General features: G+C 34.0%; 1 long non-coding RNA gene across 1 annotated transcript; it reads right to left on the bottom strand.

The window, feature by feature from the left end:
• Window positions 1-285: 285 nt before the first annotated feature.
• Window positions 286-1,635, bottom strand: LOC149248622 (uncharacterized). Its single transcript, XR_016265743.1, has 2 exons — window positions 1,118-1,635; window positions 286-979 (listed from the first exon to the last, which is right to left on the bottom strand). It is a non-coding gene; the product is annotated as an uncharacterized LOC149248622 (long non-coding RNA).
• Window positions 1,636-20,544: the final 18,909 nt, after the last annotated feature.

The raw sequence follows: 20,544 nt of genomic DNA, 5'->3' as shown, positions 1-20,544 counted from the left end.
GTTTGGGTGGGATTATATTTATTATTATAGTGTTTAATATATTATTAGAAACAATGTAGAGAATTTAATATATCATTATGAACAAAGTGGGGAATTGAACCGTGATTTCACATCCAAAAAGTAAGAATGCTAAAAATGTCTATCAAGAATTTTGTTGACCATCCCAAAAAAAAATTGAACCCTTTACTTCACATCAAAAATACTTTAACCGAGCAAAAAATGTCTACCTGTAAACCATCCCAAAATAACATTAAAAACATGAGAGTTTTCCAAATCACAAAACACTTTGAAATTTGACTGCTTTGCTCACTGAAAAGCCTATGACCATTGTCTGTACAACAGAGTTTTTTTTTTTTTTTTTTGAGGGGGAGAAGGGCATCCCCGCTGAAGAAGCAACATATACAATATATACATCATCTGTACATCAGAATTAATACCAATATCAGTTGCGCGCAGGCAACTCAACATACCGACGGAGTGGCGAACACAATGTTTACAAATAGCTGCGGAGCAGCACATCATGAAACCGTGAATCGAACCCTGGTGGGGCCACAAACCGACGGTGCCACGTCAAACGACCACAGTTATTTATATAATGATTGCTCACACAACTTATTGAATAACCAGGTATGGAAATTTGCCCGCTATGCTTGCTCAAAAGCGTATGCCCATCGTCTGTACAACAGTTATTTGTATAATGATTGCTCACACAACTTATTGAATAATAAGTATCGAAATTTGCCCGCTATGCCTGCTAAAAGGCGTATGACTATCGTCTGTACAACAGTTATTTGTATAATGATTGCTCACACAATTTACTGAATAACAGACATGTGAGTTGTTCACCAGGCTGCTTCAAATTGGCACAGCTTGCAATTTAAGTCGGCTCTGTGTTCCTTGTGTTCACAATTTCAATCTGCAATTCTGAGAATTACCCAGGGAACCCATAATTCTGTGATTTCACCTTTCACAAGATATTCTGTCATTCAATAAGACATTGGTGTATCAGATTTTCTTTGTTTTTCTCATTAGTGTATTAGAAAATCTTTATTATTGAATTGAAAGCTGATGTAAAAAATCAAATCAGATATGAAACTTACTATTTCTAACAACCCACCTTAATGGATCTCTACCAGAATTATTGAAACTATTATTGAAACTTTGAGCATGGAGGTTCTCTAGCCAGCACAAACCCAAAATTTTGAGCAGAGAAATGCAGAACGAGAGCCTCTTCTGATCTTGAGATGCACACAGCTTGGCACGAGTCGTCCAGAGTACGAATCGTGCCAGGCAGTCTGCATCCAAAGAAGTTACTCAAAAAATTCAGAAGGATTATTCGGTGGAAAGGAAAGAATAAGTATAATAGTAGAGGAAGAGGAGGATGAGAAGGCAGAAGGTGATTGAGCGTTGTGTGTATATATGGTGGAAAATAGGTATCGCCTACCAGACGCCGACTGTTTGACTACCGAGAGGAAAGGAAGCAGGTGCTATCGGTTGATTTGGTGGATTGGACACTGAAAGAGATGGAGGCATCACAGGTGTCGAGGCGCAGAGGATGAGGGGAGAATTTAGATGGATTCCTGGGTTTCGTTTCTTTTCTGTGTTCACCCGTGGCATCTCCTCTGTGGTGTCTGGGTTGTCATATGTCAAAATCAAAAAGAGGAAAATCAAAACCACCCGTCATTCTTGGGTTCAAACAGATTGCTAATCGTTAATGCAGAACCCTCCCTTTTTTTTTAATTTACCTTTATACATACCCACATGCTGTACAGCTAAGGGCAGAGACGAATACACCTGGGCCTCATTAATTATTGAAGGGGCCATGACAGGAATTCCACCAACTGTTTGTACGTGAATAGAGTTTGCAGTGTCAGTCACACAGCCCCTCGAAATGGATGGACAATCAGCAACCACGGAAGGGGTATTACCAGAAATTACAATCTAGAGATCCACAAGATCAAATTTCATGTTTGGCTTATCATGGTCAGAGCATCACATTATTTATTAATTTCATCACATCCTCAAATTTCATATTGGGCTTATGAGTTAAAAGATTTTATGAGTTTTGGATGAATGGTAGATCTTACATGAACATGTAAACGTAAAAGTAAATGTAAATGTAACATAAATATGAATGTAATCATAGGTTCCTAATAGAAACTACATCAATGTGTAGGAGTCCGAAGAAGACAAAATAGAAGAAAAGTGATTGATCCCGAAACATTTAACATATAATTTTAACATTTAACATTTTTAATCTAATGTCTATTCTATTTAGAAATCAATACATCTCCCGAAACATTTAACATATAATTTTAACATTTAACATTTTTAATCTAATGTCCATTCTATTTAGAAATCAATACATCTCACATAAATATGTAAACGTAAATATAAACATTTAACATGTAATATTTAACATTTAATATTTAAAAAAAAATAAAAACTCTTAATGGTTAGGCCCACTCAAGCTATATAGAAATCAATCTAATATTGGCCCTATTTAGAAATCAACCTAATTATTATTATGTATAAATAAAACATCTCTTTATATTTACGAACACTCGAAAAAGGGGTTTTATTTAGGTGAAACATATGGGCCAAATATCATTTTCATACCATGGGCTAAATACTATGGGCCAAATACCATTTTTATAAAAGAGATATGGTAAATTAATAAAAATATAAATAAATTACAGTTGTGGTAAATAAATAAAACATTTTTTTTATTTTTATTTATTTATTTATTTTTATTTACTCCATAATTCACTTTATTTATATTTATGAACACTCAAAAATGACATTTTATTTAGCCTACGGGCCAAATTCCATGGGCCAAATACAATGGGGCAAATTATTATAAATACCATGCAAAAAAAATATTATTAACCCTAATATTAATATTAAAAAAAATAAAGATTATATATGGTATTGACCTATGGTATTGAGAACCAATGGTATTGACCCATGGTATTCATGTGGAATGTAGCCTATTTAAAGGGGGGAATTAAACTATCATAGTTTACTATGGATCTACTAAGGGTCAAGAGGGATCAAATATCCTGATATGCAAACTAGCATAGAGCGAAAAAAGATTTGATCCCTCTCCACACTTAGTAGATCCATAATAAAAATAGATCTATTCTGGTAAGCAATCACCAGTTCAATTCCCCGTCCCAATTGAACCAGCATAGATCTATCTTTACTATGGATCTACTAAGCCCCGATCCCTCTCGATGCTTAGTAGATCCAGAATAAAAATAGATCTATGCTGGTAAGCAATCACCAGTTCAATTCCCAGTCCCAATTGAACCAGCATAAATCTATCTTTACTATGGATCTACTAAGCCGGAGGGATCAAATATCCTGATATGCAAACTAGCATAGAGCGGAAAAAGATTTGATCCCTCTCGATGCTTAGTAGATCCAAAATAAAAATAGATCTATCCTGGTAGGCAGTGACCAGTTCAATTCCCCGTCCTAGTTGAAGTGATCTATTGGATATGATGATAATGTAATCCCACCATCCTAATTGAACCATCATAAATCTATCTTTACTATGGATCTACTAAGTGCCTAGAGGGATCAAATATCCTAATATGCAAACTAGCATAGAGCGAAAAAAGATCCCTCTCCAAGCTTAATAGATCCAAATTAAAAATAGATCTACGCTGGTACGTAGTCACCATTGCAATTCCCCATCCCAATTGAAGTGATCTATTGGATATGATGATAATGTAATCCCACCAATTCAATTCCCCGTCCCAATTGAAGTGATCTATTATATATGATAATAATATACTCCCACTCAAATTTAAAAAAATAAAATAATTTAAAATTCAAAAAATCACAATTTTTAATATTATTATTTTAATTATTATATAGTAATAATAATTTATAATTTCTAATTATAAATTTATTTTTTATTTTTATTTTTTTTAAACGTTTTTATACAACGTACTTGTTTTTATGCCGTGTATACCTATTCTAGTTCTTTAAAGAAAATCCCATGTTATTAACTATTAAAGCTATTATCACATAACATGAAAAATATTATCGCATGACATAGTACTAAGCCATAACATCTTCTTCCTATTAAGTTAAAAAGTATTTTACTCAACAACTACACTTTTATAATTCTTATTTCACATTTCAAAATAAATCTCTCCTTTTTATTAGTTTATTTCAAAATTTATGAATTATATAAATGAAAAAAATGTAAACTCTAAAAATTTTATATTATAATTTTTTTTTCTTGGAGAATTAGTGTTGTGGATAAATTAGTTTTCACTATTATACTAAATACAAATTTTTATAAATGTCATTTGAATTTATGTAGTTAGGGAAACAAGTTGTTCACCAAACCACTCAAGCCAAAATCCATCATTTTCAGAAATTATTTTAACCCATTTAAGTTGTCATTACTTTTTTCTAATCGTTTTATAACTCAATCCATTTATATTTGTATTTAGAGTTTTTCTAATCCCTCTATGATTTTGATATATTAATAGTAAATATGAATTTATGGTTAAAGATTAAGAAGGATTAATGATATGATATATTAATCATAAAATGTTGTCTATTTCTCTATTATTTGTCTCCATCTCTATTCTCACCTTCATTATATTATATGTAGAGGGGATTAGTGGGAAATAATAGGGAAGCATAAAATAATATTGTGGAGGAGAAATAATATGGAAATATGAAAAACATGAGGGCCATATAGGGGTGTTGGAAAATAATTGGGAAAACATAAAAAATATTGTGATGGGAAATGATAAGGCAAAACAAAAAACCAAAGAAATAATAAGATATGGGAAATGATAACGACAACATAAAAAAATATGGGGTGTGGGTTAATAATATCGAAAATATAAAAAAACCTTGAGGGTGAGGATGTTATAAGGGTGGAGGAGGGAAAACATAAAAAAACATGGAGGTGAGGGGAAATAATAGGGAAAACATAGAAGTGAGGAGTGGGTGTGAGAAGGAGAAATAATAGGGACAAAATGTGTTTGTTTGTTTGTTTTTGTTACCCTCACTTTCACCATAACAAAAAAAATTGAAAATTTTCCCCATTATTTTCCCTCATCCTCACCTTTTTTATTTTCCATGTTATTTCCAACACCCCCACCCTCACCTTAACTAATAGGGAAACACATTTAAAAAAAAAAGTTCCTTATTATTTAGGGTAGGGGTGAGGGTAAATAATAGGAAGAACATATGGGGCAAATAATGTTGAAAGCTAGATTTGTTCTCTCGAAATTTTAAGAAGCTCATATTGTTGATGTTCCCTTGGGGGATGAAGCTTTTAGCTATGTAAAATATTTTTCAAAATGAGGTTTGATCTATAGATTTAATGGGTTTCAGTCACGACTGTCGAATCTCCATCAATGGATTTCTGATTCATGGAAAACTTTGTTATTTGATGATTTGATTATTTTCCCTCTAGCTCAAGGTTTTTTGTTGTTGTCTTTGATTATTTTAATAATTTTATATTATAACTTTTTTCTTGGAGAATCAGTGATTTGGATAAATTGGCTTTCAATATTATATCAAATACAATTTTTCATAAACAACAATTGAATCCATTAAGCTAGGGAAATAAGTTGTTCACCAAACCACTCAAACCAAGATTGATTGACATTTTCAAAAATTATTTTTAAACCATTTAAGTTGTCATTAAAGTTTTTCTAATCCTTTTACAACTCAATTCGTTTTTTTAACCCTTCTATGATTTTGATATATTAATACTGAAAAATAATTTATGGTTAAAGATTAACAAGAACTAATGATATGATATATTAAGGGTAAAATGTTGTCTATTTTTGTACCATTTGTCTCCACCTCTATTCTCACCTTCATTATATTATATGAGGAGGGGATTAGTGGCAAATAATAGGGAAGCATAAAAAAAAATATTATGGAGGAGAAATAATATGGAAATATAAAAAACATGAGGGCGATATTGGGTTGTGGGAAAATAATGGGGAAAACATAAAAGATATTGTGATGGGGAAATGGCAAGGAAAAACAAAATGTGAGGGAAATAATAATAGAGGGGAAATGATAAAGACAATATAAAAAAAATATGGGGTAGGGGATAATAATATGGAAAATATAAAAAAACCTGAGGATGAGGATGTTGTAAGGGTAGAGGATGGAAAACATAAAAAATTATGGAGGTGAGGGGAAATAATAGGGAAAACATAGAAAGTGAGTGAGCGTGAGAGGGGGGAATAATAGGGAGAAAATGTGTTTGTTTGTTTGTTTTTGTTACCCTCACTTTCATCATAACAAAAAAAAATGAACTTTTCCCCCATTATTTTCCCTCACTCCCAACTTTTTTATTTTACATTTTGTTTCCACCACCCCAACCTTAACTAATAAGGAAACATATTTTAAAAAAAGTCCTTATTATTTAGGGTAGGGATGAGGGTAAATAATATGGAGAACATATGGGGCAAATAATGATGAAAGTGAGATTTGTTCTCTCGAAATTTCAAGAAGCTCTTATCGTTGATGTTCCCTTGGGGGATGAAACTTTTAGCTATGTAAAATATTTTTCAGAATGAGGTTTGGTCTATAGATTTAATGAGTTTTTGATGTGACTATTGAGTCTCCATACATGGATTTTTGATTCATGGAAACCTATGTTATTTGATGATTTGATTATTTGCCCTTAGGCTCAAGTTTTTGTTGTTGTTGTCTTTGATTATATTAATGATTTTATATTATAATTTTCTTCTTGGAGAATTAGTGATTTGGATAAATTGGCTTTCACTATTATACCAAATACAATTTTTCATAAATGTCACTTGAATCCATGCAGTTAGGGAAACAAGTTGTTCACCAAACCACTGAAGCCAAGATCCCTTGACATTTTTAAAAATGATTTTAACCCATTTATGTTATAGTGTTTTCTTCTTGAATGTGGATGGAATGAAAGAACTTTAGGCTGTGGATGGAAAACAACCCTAACAATGAAAAAGGCTACTAAACATTGTATATCTGCAGTAAATGATAGAAACAAAACCTACCAAAGCCCTGATCTATTCCATAATCATAGTTAAACAACAAAATGGAATAATAAAATAAGCACAAGTAACTCCAATAATCCAATGGAAACTAGATACATAAAGAAGATATTTTATTAAACAACACATGTGAAGGGAAAAATAATGTTACTAGTCCCCTTCTATGGGATGGGTTCTTGGCTATCCTCAAATGTCTTTAGTTTTTGTAGAGTCTCTCTCCTTTATAATGTGCAAAACCCAGCAAACCAAAATGTTTGAGCTCAATGAAAACTCAAATGAAAAAGATGGTGTGCGACAATGATAATAATCAGAGCTACAACAGTGAGTGCAACAATGAAAATAATCGAAAGTGAAGAATGAATGAAAAACCCTTCTATTTATAATAAAATATTAGGTTATCCTCGAATAATGAGAAATAATAAAATATTATTAACCCCATTCTAGAATTAACCATTTGGAATATTTTATTATATTTGGTTAGAGGGAAAAAGTATTTAAATTTTTATTTAGAAATAATAAATAAATAAATGATTATTTATCATCTCAAGAAATATGGTTAAGGAATAATAAACAAATAATGATTTATTTAATTATTCCTAAGGGATTTGGTCAAATTTGACAAGGAATAATAACTAATGAGTGATTAATTAATTATTCCTAGAGAAAAATAAGATAATTAATGATTTATCTATTTATTTCTCATAATTGGGTCAAATGTGACAAGGAATATTAATTAAACAATGGTTTACTTAATTATTCCTTTAAGATAATTAAACAAATAGTGATTTATTTAATTATTCTTCATGGGTTTAATTATAAATGACTTAACAAATATGGGTTATTAAATAATTTTTCACAGTGAAAGAAATTTTACTATGGTAAAATTGGCCCTACATGGTGTACTTCGATCCATCTAGTAAATTATGGCTATATGATCAATTTTTTGTGATAATAGATTGCCCCCCGATGTATGAGTGTTAGAAGAAAAACGTATGGCCGAAGTACGATGTAAGGACACAATCACTAGACAATGAAGTGGAGTCAGAGAGAAAGGGAGAGAGACCAATGGAGTTAAAGCGAAAGAGGATAGGGATAGAGGGGGCGAGACTAATGCAAGTCTCCTTTTATGTTGTGGTTGTTGGCTTAAGGGGACCTGACCTAGGTTCAGAGTTGTTCGCACCAACCAAAAAAATCCTAACTGCTGGTCCTTTTGGCAACAACCTGCAAAGTGCAGGTTGCAGTCTCACTCGAAGCAGTATTGGGGGATGCTAGAACCAGGTTTCTGCATCCAGGGACATGTGAGAAGTGGTTCTTAAGCTCTTATAACTAAAATATGCCTTCACGCATGTTGATAGTCTTCTATGACTTGATGCTGTAATCCTAAGAAAATGGGTTCTAGACCTTTGCGAAGGTATGCAATCAGCCTTTATGGACCCTAAACAAAAAATTATCAACTTTCATGCATTAATCAGTTACCCTAGATATGTCTTCGCGCAGATCTATCTAATTCATAAAAAATCATAACATAAATAACCCTTATCTTCACGAAAATGGATAACTACTTAAATCATGTACAAATAAGATAGATTCAACAGTTTTGCGTAGCATTTACTCATTATTCCAGAGAAATCATATTATACAGCGACATAACATAACATAAACATAATCAACAATAATGCTTAGACTATAAGGTAATTCTTCAAAATCAATCTTTGTTTATCTTCAATATTTAGATTACAGAGTCTTTCACCCTGAGCACTCAGCTGCGGACTTACCAAGGCCTCCTGTGCACTCAGCTGCATGAGCCTTCCCCTTTCGCCTAAGTACAGGAAGCAGAGCCTTCCTACCTTAGCACTTGCCCAAAATAGTCTCTATCTTGAATCCCGATTATTGACTACTGCCTCTAGACTCGTTATGACTCAACTATATATAACTTTCTTCAATACAATACCATGGTCCTTGGACCATGGGTGAGTCTCAAAAATAACCTATTTACTTATCAAACAAGGGGCTAAGACCCCTTTGAATCCTATCTACTTGCTCGCTCCACATCCAAATTTCGTAGAGACTTTACATCTTTTACAAAAACTTATACAAAATTTGGGTTAACTAACCCCAAAACTGACCCTAGGGACCCTATCCCAATAGACCCCCAACACAAAGATCATGACTTGCACTCGAGCCACTCAGCTGGTGCCTCAATCTTAATTCAGAGACCACCTAACTTGACCTGCAATACTGCAACTTCATCAACGCTCTACTTCACGGCTTGCTGCACTTCTTCGATTAATTTCTCAGTTGTTGGGCCTTCCACTTCTAGCGCATTGTTCTTTGTGTCTTGTTGTAGAATTTTTTGGTTTTGATAAGTTAGAATAAATTAGACAAAAAATGAAAATGTATTTACAAAATGTTAAGATAGGATATGGACAAAAAGAATATTGAATAAAAAATGTTAGGAAAATATTTTGATAGATATGTCCATATCAAAGAAAATGGTAGGGTAGATGCCCTAAAAAATAAAGGCAAAATAAAATGTTAGGTTAGACAGAAAAGAAAAATAAATAAACTCTGAAAGTTTTGCAAATTTAAATTCCACTACTTTGTTCTAAAGTCAGTTTGAAAAATAATAGTTATGTGCAGTTTGTTTAGATGCCACACTAGCTTATTTTATCCAATTATACAGTTGCATCATAATTGGATTTTTTCTCATAGGTAAAAAATAAATTGGCTCAACAGTTTAATATGAGCCAATGGAAGAAATAAGGCATAGAGATAGATTGTTCATAAAAAGAAAATATTGGGTTGCTAGTTCAAATGCACTCTAGAAGGATAAGTAAAAATGTTAGGAATAGAAGGGTAGGTAGAAATTGAAGGTTTGAAATGATGAAATGGTTATTTCCTAAAGGATCATATCGCATTGCATCATTCATAAGTGAATGAACCATTGGGCAGAAGAAATAGCGATGTGCGATAACGCTGTCAACTATTGGATGACTGCTGATTCTTGACCGTAGGATCATATCGCATCGCATCATTCTTAAGTGAATGAACCATTGGGCGGAAGAAAGTGCGATTTGCGATATGCTATCACTTCATTCATTAAATCACCCGGACCCATTTACTGCCACTCCACATCACGTTCACTTCATTAAGCTCTACCCGATCATATTAAACTCGTTATTAAACCTTAACTAAGCCCATACTGCCAAGGTTTAATTGGGCCCCTCCCTAAGCCCATTCTTTATCTCCCGCTTGCTTCCCTTGCCCGACTACCGTTAGATCAACTTCCACTTAATCCAACACTCCACATCCATATCGGCCGCGCCTAGTGGCCGAAAAATACCCGTCCGATAAAGTGGTTTTCCCCAACCCTCCTGAGGCTACGTGTCACGCTCTAGAGTATATTGGTTGACCCCTCCTATAAACCACCTTCACCTTATAAGCAATGCGAAAACCTTTAATACTGCCTCCTCGCCAACCTGATAAACCACCAATTATCCAAACATACATGCCATATTCAAAAAATTTCCCGTTAAGCTTAAAGCCCCGAAAACCTTCATGTTCGTGCCTTTCGCCCATTTCACAGTATAAACCCATTAAACCCTTCAGCGCCACCCTGAACCTCTACGACGCCATTTGACCTCCAATTACGTTCAGAACACTACCACAAATCTTTCCTTAGGCATCCTTGTGCCAGAAAGCCATCGATTGTTTTTCCTCCCGAACTTGTGTTTTCTTAATTATTGTTGTGTTTTGCAGGTAATCGGCCGAAGACCAGAGCTTGGATAAATATTTTTGATACTAGTTGCAGAACCTGTTTATTCCAAGACTTGACAAGAAGACCATTACACACAGAATCTGAGAGGAAAAATTCACGCAGAGCCTTGAATGTTAAAACAGAGGAACTAGACATAGTATACAACTCTGATAGTAAAACACTAAGGGATTCTTTCTTCATCCTAGATGAAATCAAGCATATATTTTTGGTAAAGCCCACTTTTACTAAATACACCGAGATGGATGAGATCTATAGGAGGGTAACAAATATTTCTATCCCAGATAAGAAATGCTGGGATGAATTAACAGATTTACTTAATTAAGGATTATTGAACATTAAGATTTTGAGGGAACAATCAGATATCTTCAACCACTTTTCAACTTTTTCATTGATAGTCATCAAACATCGCAGCACTAAAGTAGTGCCAGATCATTAGATAGTTTTATTTTTTATTGTGTAAATAATCTATTTTTTTAAAAGCAGTTTAGGATATTTTTCATCCTACTATTGTATAAATAACCATCTTCACGATTTATCATGGGTTGCACCCTTGAAGAAGCATTTCTAGACATCTGATGTACTTAATATTTTTGGATCAATAATACGAAGCAAAGGATTCTGAATTCTGTTTTGCACAGTTTGTGTTCTTGTAAGTGTTTCCAGTGTCATTCTTTACGTTTTTCTTCATATACTTGTGTCTTGCACAGATAAATAGGTAGGAGTAATTGTATTTCAATCTATTCCTATAAGCTTTCTGAAGTGATAATCATTAAAGATAATGAATTAATGAACTGTCTATTTAATTAGTTCCCTCTGAATCAATAAATCATCAACATCTTGTTGTAAGTATAAGTATATTTTCTTGAACCTTCTGAACATTGGTCAAAGGTTTTCATACTTATGATTATTTAATTATCTATCTAAGAATTGTGATAATCATATTATTTTTTGTTTTCTGATCACCACTATTCAAGCTTTATCACTGTGTAAATATTTATAGCAGCCCTCTACTAAGATACTGATAATATTCAAAAGGTTAGGCACATCAGTTCTATATTTGTTTCATTCATTGGTCTCCCAAATTAAAACAAAACCCCCAAAACATTTATCTTAGATGCTCTGGCATAATAGTTGACCATTATTATCTCAAAGGTACAACATCAAACTGGCGTCGTTGCGGGGGCTTGAATTTCATTAAGTTTTCCTGGGGCAACGATATGTATTCTATTCCTTTAAGGTGATTAAAGGTCTAGAAAGGTTAAAATACTTCACCTGGTGACTCCACTCTCCCAAACTGGCACCTTTTAAGCACACCAGATCTCGTTCAGAGGGTAACTTAGTTGATCATTTGTCAGACCCTGAAAAAATTATGAGAAAAGCCAGTTCTAAAAGGGAACATCAACCCTCTTCTTCTTCCTCTTCAATCTTCCAGTCTAAAGATTTACCATCATTTGATCCTTATAGTAACATTCCATCCAATCCAGATTACTCCCACCTATCACCTAGGGTTGCTGAACTTTTAAATAGGAAACTTGATTTTAAATCAACATTCCTCATTCATTCATTTGAAACTCATCCAGAACCCTCACTACCACAAGGATCACCTAAAACTGAGTCTAACTTGGGTGTTCATTTACCAGAATATAAACCAGTAGATTTCATATCCCCTACCACTCGTTCATTTCCTCCCACTTTTGGACAACATGAAGCTTTTACTTTTGAACAACCCGAAGAGACCTTCTCTGTGTATTCAAATCAATTCTTTGAAACAAAGGAAGGTATTCATCCATAGGTCCAGAAGTCAGTTCCTAAGACTCCTTTGAAATCATTCAGGAGATCCCCTCCTTCTTCACCTCCAACTAATTCTTCACCCCCTCAATCACCTTCTTCAAATTCTTCTTCATCTTCTTCAACTTATTCATCCACACAAACACCTCATATACCACCTCCCACTATGGATTTCCAACCTATTTTACAGGCTAGATATGTAACTTTAGTCTTACCTCCTAATCTCGATGCATTCCCAACTGGATACTTGAAATACCTTCCCAGGTATAATGGAGAAACCAGCCCTTCTGCTGAAGACCATCTTCAAGCCTTTTTAGACTTTGTAGATAACATGAATATTGAACAAGAAAATGTTTACATGAGGTTGTTTGTACAATCACTTGAAGGAAATGTAAGAATTTGGTTTAGGCAATTACCTACAAATACCATTAGAAATTGGGAAGAACTTACAAATATATTTAAAAACCAATGGGGTGTGAAAAAATATCCTATTTACTTTCTTACTAAGTTTGATGAACTTAAAAGACATTTTGGTGAACCTGTATCAGACTTTATCAAAAGATTCAATAAGCTTTATCATAAAATTCCCTCTGATTGTGAACCCCCTGTAGCAACATCAAAGTCTAGATTTTCTAAAGCCTTGGATGATGATTTTTCTGTTATGCTGAGAGAGGGAACTTCAAGAACTCTTGAAGATATGAAAACAAATGCTATTAAGGTAGAAGCAAACAGGGCTGCTTCAACTTCTTTGAAAGCTAAAGAGGAAAAGGTCCAAATAAAACTCAAATTGACACCAGAGGTTTCTAGTTCCTCTAAGACGAAAACTAAAGATTCTAAAATAGATGAAATAAATTCTCTTCTTAGAAATCTATCTAATAGAATTTCCAAGATTGAGACTCAATCTAGGACAACTAAACAAATAGTTTCCAGACCCCAAAATTAAAATCAAGGTTAGTATCAAAGAAATCCACAATTATGAATTCTTCAGAGACCTAGTAATGATCAACAGATTCCCACTCCTTTGTTGATAGATGATTAGAAACCTGTTGATAATACTATGACCATCACTGAAGATATAAATAATTTGGATACTTCCTCTGATCAAACAATTATTATTCCTCTTACACAACAAAATCAGGTTCAAGAAGATCAAGAATCTTCACAGGTTTCTAAATACCATGCCTTCTCTGAATTTTTAATTGCAGATTTGAACAAAAGATATGACCTTAGGTCTAGGCCTAGCCCTGAAAGACCTCCTAAGGAAACTCTAGTAATTGAACCTTGTGCCAAACTATTAAAACTCAAACGACTTTTATTCGACCATTAGAACAACCAATTGATATTCCTCAAAATGACAAAAATGCATTGACTACATTTAATGTTGAAAAAGAGTTAGAAAGAGTTAAAATCCCAATTCCTCTTTCAAAACTTTCTAAAAACCCTGGGTATAAAAATCAGGTCTCCAAATGGATACAAAATACCTTGTTTGATGTTGAAGGTGATATCATCAGTCTGCAAGATGAAAAACCAGCAGTTGTTTTTGGCCCAAGCTCAGGTATGATAGATGAAATAGTGCCTCCTTTCTATGTAACTCTTAAGACAAATGATTCCATATTGTATAATTGTATGCTTGATTGTGGAGCATCATATAACCTCATGCCAAAAACTATCATGTATCATTTGAATCTTGAAATAACTAGATCCTATCATGACGTGTACACCTTTGATTCTAAAAGGGTGCCCTTCTTAGAATCGATTAAGGATTTAGTAGTCACCCTTTCCCAAATTCCAGTGAAAAGCGTAGTACTTGATATAGTTGTCACAGGTATCCCTCCCAAATTTGGAATGCTCCTATCAAGGTCTTGCCATGCCAAATTAGGGGGAAATCTTCAGATGGATATTTCTTATGCTACTATTCCAGTTTATGGGGGAGAACAACTAAGATTATATAGGGAGGTGAGATTTGTGCACATTGTTTGCAAAATAGACCAGCTAAGGAACCACCCCATTTATGCAATTGACCAAGATTTTGGCTGCTTTCAACTCTCTTCAAACCAAGTGCATGAAAATCAAGTTAAAATTGAAGATGTAATCGAAAGTCCAGTACCAAATCAAAATGATATATGGAAACTATTCTTTGATGGCTCCTGTACAAAAGATGGATTAGGAGACGGAGTAGTTTTAATATCACCAACAAAAGAAAACATTACCCAATCATGTAAGCTCGACTTCGAAGTTATAAATAATGTGGCTGAATATGAAGCTTTCCTTTTGGGATTGCAAATAGCCAAAATCTTAAAGGTTCAAAACTTAAGTGTTTTTACTGATTCAGAGCTTATTTTCAAACAAGTGAGAAATATTTTCCAGACTAAACACCCTAGACTTAGGTCTTACCAAAATGAAGTATGGGATTTAGTTGAAAACTTATTTGATGCTTTTAATTTGACTTATATTCCAAGAGATCAAAATATTCATGTAGATGCCTTAGCTGTTTCTACTAGTTCATTTAAAATTCCTGATCAAACTAATTTACTCTAGACCATCTATCCCAGACAATCTAAAACATTGGCAGATATTTGAAGAAGATGAACACTTGAAATCTTTTTTGCAGCTTGTAGATCAATTTTTTGTTCTACAAATTGATAAAGATAGATATGAAATAAATGAAAATACAAGTGAGAATGATACTTCAGATTTCAGTTCAAAAATTGTTGATCATAATATTATTCAATTGTCTAACAATTTTATTCCCAAAGGCTTGATACCTTTAGAAAAATTGTTTGATCAAAATGATGTCCTTCGAAATCCTCAGTCCATTTCATCGGAAGAGGACATAGAGGAAATTAACATTGGAACAAATGATGATGTCAAAAGCATCAAAATTTGTGCATCTCTAGACCCTGAGATTAAAATTTAATATCTTAATTCAAAATTATAAGGATGTTTTTTCTTGGACCTATGCTGATCTAAAAACTTATGATACTTCATTAATATAGCATAAGATCCCTTTGAAGCCAGAAGCAATACCTTATCAACAAAAACTTAGGAGTATTAATCCAGCCCTTCTACTAACTTTCGAAAGGGAGATTAAGAAAATGCTAGATGCCTAGATCATTCTCCATCTTAGATATTCTAATTGGGTTGCAAATTTAGTTCCTGTTAGGAAAAAGAATGGAGAAATCAGACTTTGTGTGGACTTTAGAAATTTGAAAAAAGCATCATTAAATGATAATTACCCTTTACCCAAAATGGATCAGTTACTTTAAATGGTTTCAGGAGCACAAATACTTTCTATGCTTGATGGTTTTTCAGGTTATAATCAGGTGCATGTTGATCCATCAGATAGGGAAAAGACAACCTTCACTACACCTTGGGGTACATTTATGTACGCTAGAATGCCCCTTGTCTTATCAAAGGCTGGAGCAACATTTCAGAGAGATATGGATGTAGCTTTCATGGGTCAGGTAAACAAATTTGTGGTTATTTATCTTGATGACATTACTATTTTTTCTAAATCTGATCAGAAACATCTTTAGCACTTGATCAAGGTTTTTGATAGGTGTAGGAAATTTGGGATATCATTGAACCCTAAAAAGTCTTTGTTTACTATCAAAGAAGGAAAACTATTGGGCCATATAATTTCAAAGGAAGGAGTGGTAATTGATCCCAAGCGTGTGTCTGGCATTGAAACATTGACCTTACCTAGAAACAAGAAAGAAATTCAAGATTTTCTGGGTAAGATTAATTTTTTAAGGAGATTCATCCCAAATTATGCAGAGATTGTAAAAGATATAACTGACATGCTCCGAAAGGATCATGAAGTTAAATGGACCGACTCTTCCAGGCATGCATTTGATTAGATCAAGAAAGCTATTTCTGAAGCTCCCACCTTGACCAACTCTGATTATACTAAACCATTTAGTATCTTTTCTTTTGCCTCAGAAACAACCCTTGCTGCTGTTCTATTACAAAAGAATGAAGATTCCCATGACCAGCCCATAGCCTTTTTCAGTAAGGTTATGAGAGATGTCGAGCTTAAGTATGACATAATCAAGAAGCAAGCCTATGCCCTCATGCAAGCCCTGAAATCTTTCTGGATGTATGTCCTACATTCACCTATTACTGCTTATGTTCCTAATGGTGCTTTAAAAATAGTTTTAACTCAACCTGACACTGATGGGAAAATAGGTAGGTGGATCACTCAAATACTTGAGTTTGATCTAACTATAAAAACTACAAAGCTAATAAAAGGCTAGGGATTAGCCAAGATTCTAGCAGAATCCAATTGCAAAGTGCTTGGAATCAATTCTATTTTAGAAGTACAATGGAAGAATCCACAAGAACCTTCTATCCTTGCACAAGGAAAGAATCCACAAGAACCTTTCCTAATTTTGCAAGGGGAGAATCCACAAGAACCTTCTCTTCAACCTGAAGAAAAGAATCTGCAAGAACCTTTACCTTTAGATCAGATTAGCCCTTTACATATTGATGACAAATTTCTATTGTCAGATTGGTATCAAGACATTGTAAATTTTCTGCTCCATTTTGAATGCCCAACATCATTTTCCAAAGCCTAGTGTAAAAGTCTTAAATTGAAAGCAGTCAAGTACTGCATCATAAATGAAAATTTGTACTGGAAAGATCCACTAAATATTTTGTTATTATGTTTAATAGAATCAGAAATTGAAGGAATCATTGATCAGTTCCATACAGGATTTTGTGGAGGACATTATGCTTGGAGAGCAACAACATACAAGATTTTAAGGGGAGGATTTTATTGGCCAACATTGTTCTTGCAAGTAGGGGCAAAGGTCAGAGGTTGTATTCCTTGTCATATGTTTGCTGGTAAGCAGAAACTAACAACCCTTCCACTAGTACCATCGAGAATCTTAGCACCTTTCCTTCAATGGGGATTAGTTTTTGTTGGAGAAATCCATCCCACTTCAAGTAATCAGCACAGATGGATCCTCACAACAACAAACTACTTCACTAAATGGGTAGAAGAAATTCCAGTAAGAAATGCTACCGATTCGGTAGTAATTAAATTCATTGAAGAAAATATCTTATCTAGGTTTGGTTGCCCAACTCAAATTGTCACAGATAATGCAACAACATTCTCTAGTGTTAAAATGATTAAGTTTTGCCAGAAATATTAGATTCGGTTACATCATTCAACTCCATACTACCCTCAAGGTAATGGCCTCTCAGAATCTTCAAATAAAAGTCTGGTAAAGGTAATCAAAAAGACCCTAGTAGATCATAAAAAGAGCTGGGACTCTCATTTAATTTATGCAGTATGGGCAAACAGAATAACTCAAAAAAGATCTACTAGGAAATCTCCTTTTCAGTTAGTCTATGGGAAAGATGCATTTTTTCCCACCATTTTGGCTTTCCCAGTTTTAAAATTCTTGCAAGACTCAACAGATGAACCTGATTATTTTTCAAGAAGGATAAATCAGATTATTGAACTAAATGAAAATAGAAATGAAGTTCAATACAAATTGAAGAAATATAAAAAAAAGATGAAAAGCCTTTTTGACAGAAGAGCTAGAGAAAGGGTCTTTAGAGAAGGTGACCTAGTTCTAAGATGGGACTCCAGGAGGGAGGAAAGGGGAAAGCATGGCAAGTTTTACAACCTATGGTTTGGCCCTTTAGAAATTTCTGAAGTAAAGGGTAACAACAATTTTGTGCTAAAAAATCTTGAGGGACTATATTCCACTTATCCTGTAAATGGAAGGTTTCTCAAACATTTCATTCAGTACTAAGAAGTTGGGCTACATTTCATTGTAAATAATTCGATTTCTTTTACTTGTAAAGCTGTTAGTGAGATTTTTACAGCAAAGGACTCCATAGCACAAGGAGAAGGCACATGGATCTGCAGGTTCTCTGCATTCTACAGGAGAAAGCAGTCCCGAGTTGGAGCCAATGTTGTAGCATTTTTTGGTTTTGATAAGTTAGAATAAATTAGACAAAAAATGAAAATGTATTTACAAAATGTTAAGATAGGATACAGACAAAAAGAATATTGAATAAAAAATGTTAGGAAAATATTTTGATAAATATGTCCATATCAAAGAAAATGTTAGGGTAGATGCCCTAAAAAATAAAGGTAAAATAAAATGTTAGGTTAGATAGAAAAGAAAAATAAATAAACTCTGAAAGTGTTGCAAATCTAAATGCCACTACTTTGTTCTAAATTCAGTTTGAAAAATAATAGTTGTGTGCAGTTTGTGTAGATGCCACACTAGCTTATTTTATCCAATTATACAGTTGCATCATAATTGCATTTGTTTTCATAGGTAGAAAATAAATTGGCTCAACTGTTTAATCTGAGCCAATGGAAGAAATAAGACATAGAGATAGATTGTTCATAAAAAGAAAATATTGGGTTGCTAGTTCAAATTCACTCTAGAAGGATAAGTAAAAATGTTAGGAATAGAAGGGTAGGTAGAAATTGAAGGTTTGAAATGCTGAAATGGTTATTTCCTAAAGGATCATATCGCATCACATCATTCATAAGTGAATGAACCATTGGGTGGAAGAAAGTGCGATGTGCGATAACGTTGTCAACCGTTGGATGACTGTTGATTCCTGACCATAGGATCATATCACATTGCATCATTCTTAAGTGAATGAACCATTGGGCGGAAGAAAGTGCGATTTACGATATGCTATCACTTCATTCATTAAATCACGCTGACCCATTTACCGCCGCTCCACTTCATGTTCACTTCATTAAGCTCTACCCGATCATATTAAACCCATCATTAAACCTTAAATAAACCCATACCACCAAGGTTTAAAGAACTGGGCCCCTCCCTAAGCCCATGCTTTATCTCCCACTCACTTCCCTTGCCCGACTACCATTAGATCAAATTCCGCTTAATCCAACACTCCACATCCATATTGGTCGCGCCCGATGGCCGAACAATACCTGTCTGATAAAGTGGTTTTCCTCGACCCTCATGAGGCTACGTGTCACACTCTAGAGTATATCGGGTGATCCCTCCTTTAAACTGTATTCGCCTTATAAGCAGTGTGATGGCCCTTAATACTGCCTCCCCACCAATGCAAAAAACCACCAATTATCCAAACATTTGCGTCATATTCAAAAAATTGCCCATTAAGCTTAAAACCCTGAAAACCTTCATTTTCGCGCCTTTCACCTGTTTCACAGTATAAACTCGTTAAACCCTTAAGCGCCACCCTGAACCTCTATGACGCCATTTGACCTCCAATTTCATTCGGAACGTTGCCACAACTCCTTCCTCAGGCATCCCTGTGCTAGAAATCCATCAGTTGTTTTTCCTCCCGAACTTGTGTTTTCTTAATTATTGTTGTGTTTTGTAGGTAATCAGCTGAAGACCAGAGCTTAGATAAATAGTTTTGATACTAGTCGCAAAACTTGTTTATTCCAAGACTTGACAAGAAGACCATTACACATAGAAGTCGAGAGGAAAACATTCACACAGAGCCTTGACTGTTAAAACAAAGGAACTAGACAGAGTATACAACTCTCATTGTAAAAACACTTAGAGATTCTTTCTTTATCCTGGATGAAATCAAGCATATATTTTTGGTGAAGCCTACTTTTACTAAATACACCGAGATGTTCGAAATCTATAGGAGAGTAATAAATATTTCTATCCTAGATAAGAAATGTTGGGAAGAATTAACATATTTACTTGATTAATGATTATTGAACAACATTCAACTTTTGAGGGAATAGTTAACTATCTTCAACCACTTTTCAACTTTTTCAGTGATAGTCATCAAGCAACGCATCACTAAAGTAGTGCCAGATCATTAGACAGTTTTATTTTTGATTGTGTACATAATCAATTTTTGTAAAAGCAGTTTAGGATATTTTTCGTCCTACTGTTGTATAGATAACTCTCTTCATGAATTATCATGGGTTTCACCCTTGAAGAAGAATTTCTA

Source organism: Pinus tabuliformis, chromosome 7 (assembly GCF_031772625.1).
Source record: "Pinus tabuliformis cultivar Carrire ecotype Pingquan chromosome 7, CPIR1, whole genome shotgun sequence".
Taxonomy (NCBI): Eukaryota; Viridiplantae; Streptophyta; class Pinopsida; order Pinales; family Pinaceae; genus Pinus; species Pinus tabuliformis.
The sequence above is the reverse complement of the archived record's forward strand: the minus strand, read 5'-3'. Positions and strand labels throughout refer to the sequence as shown.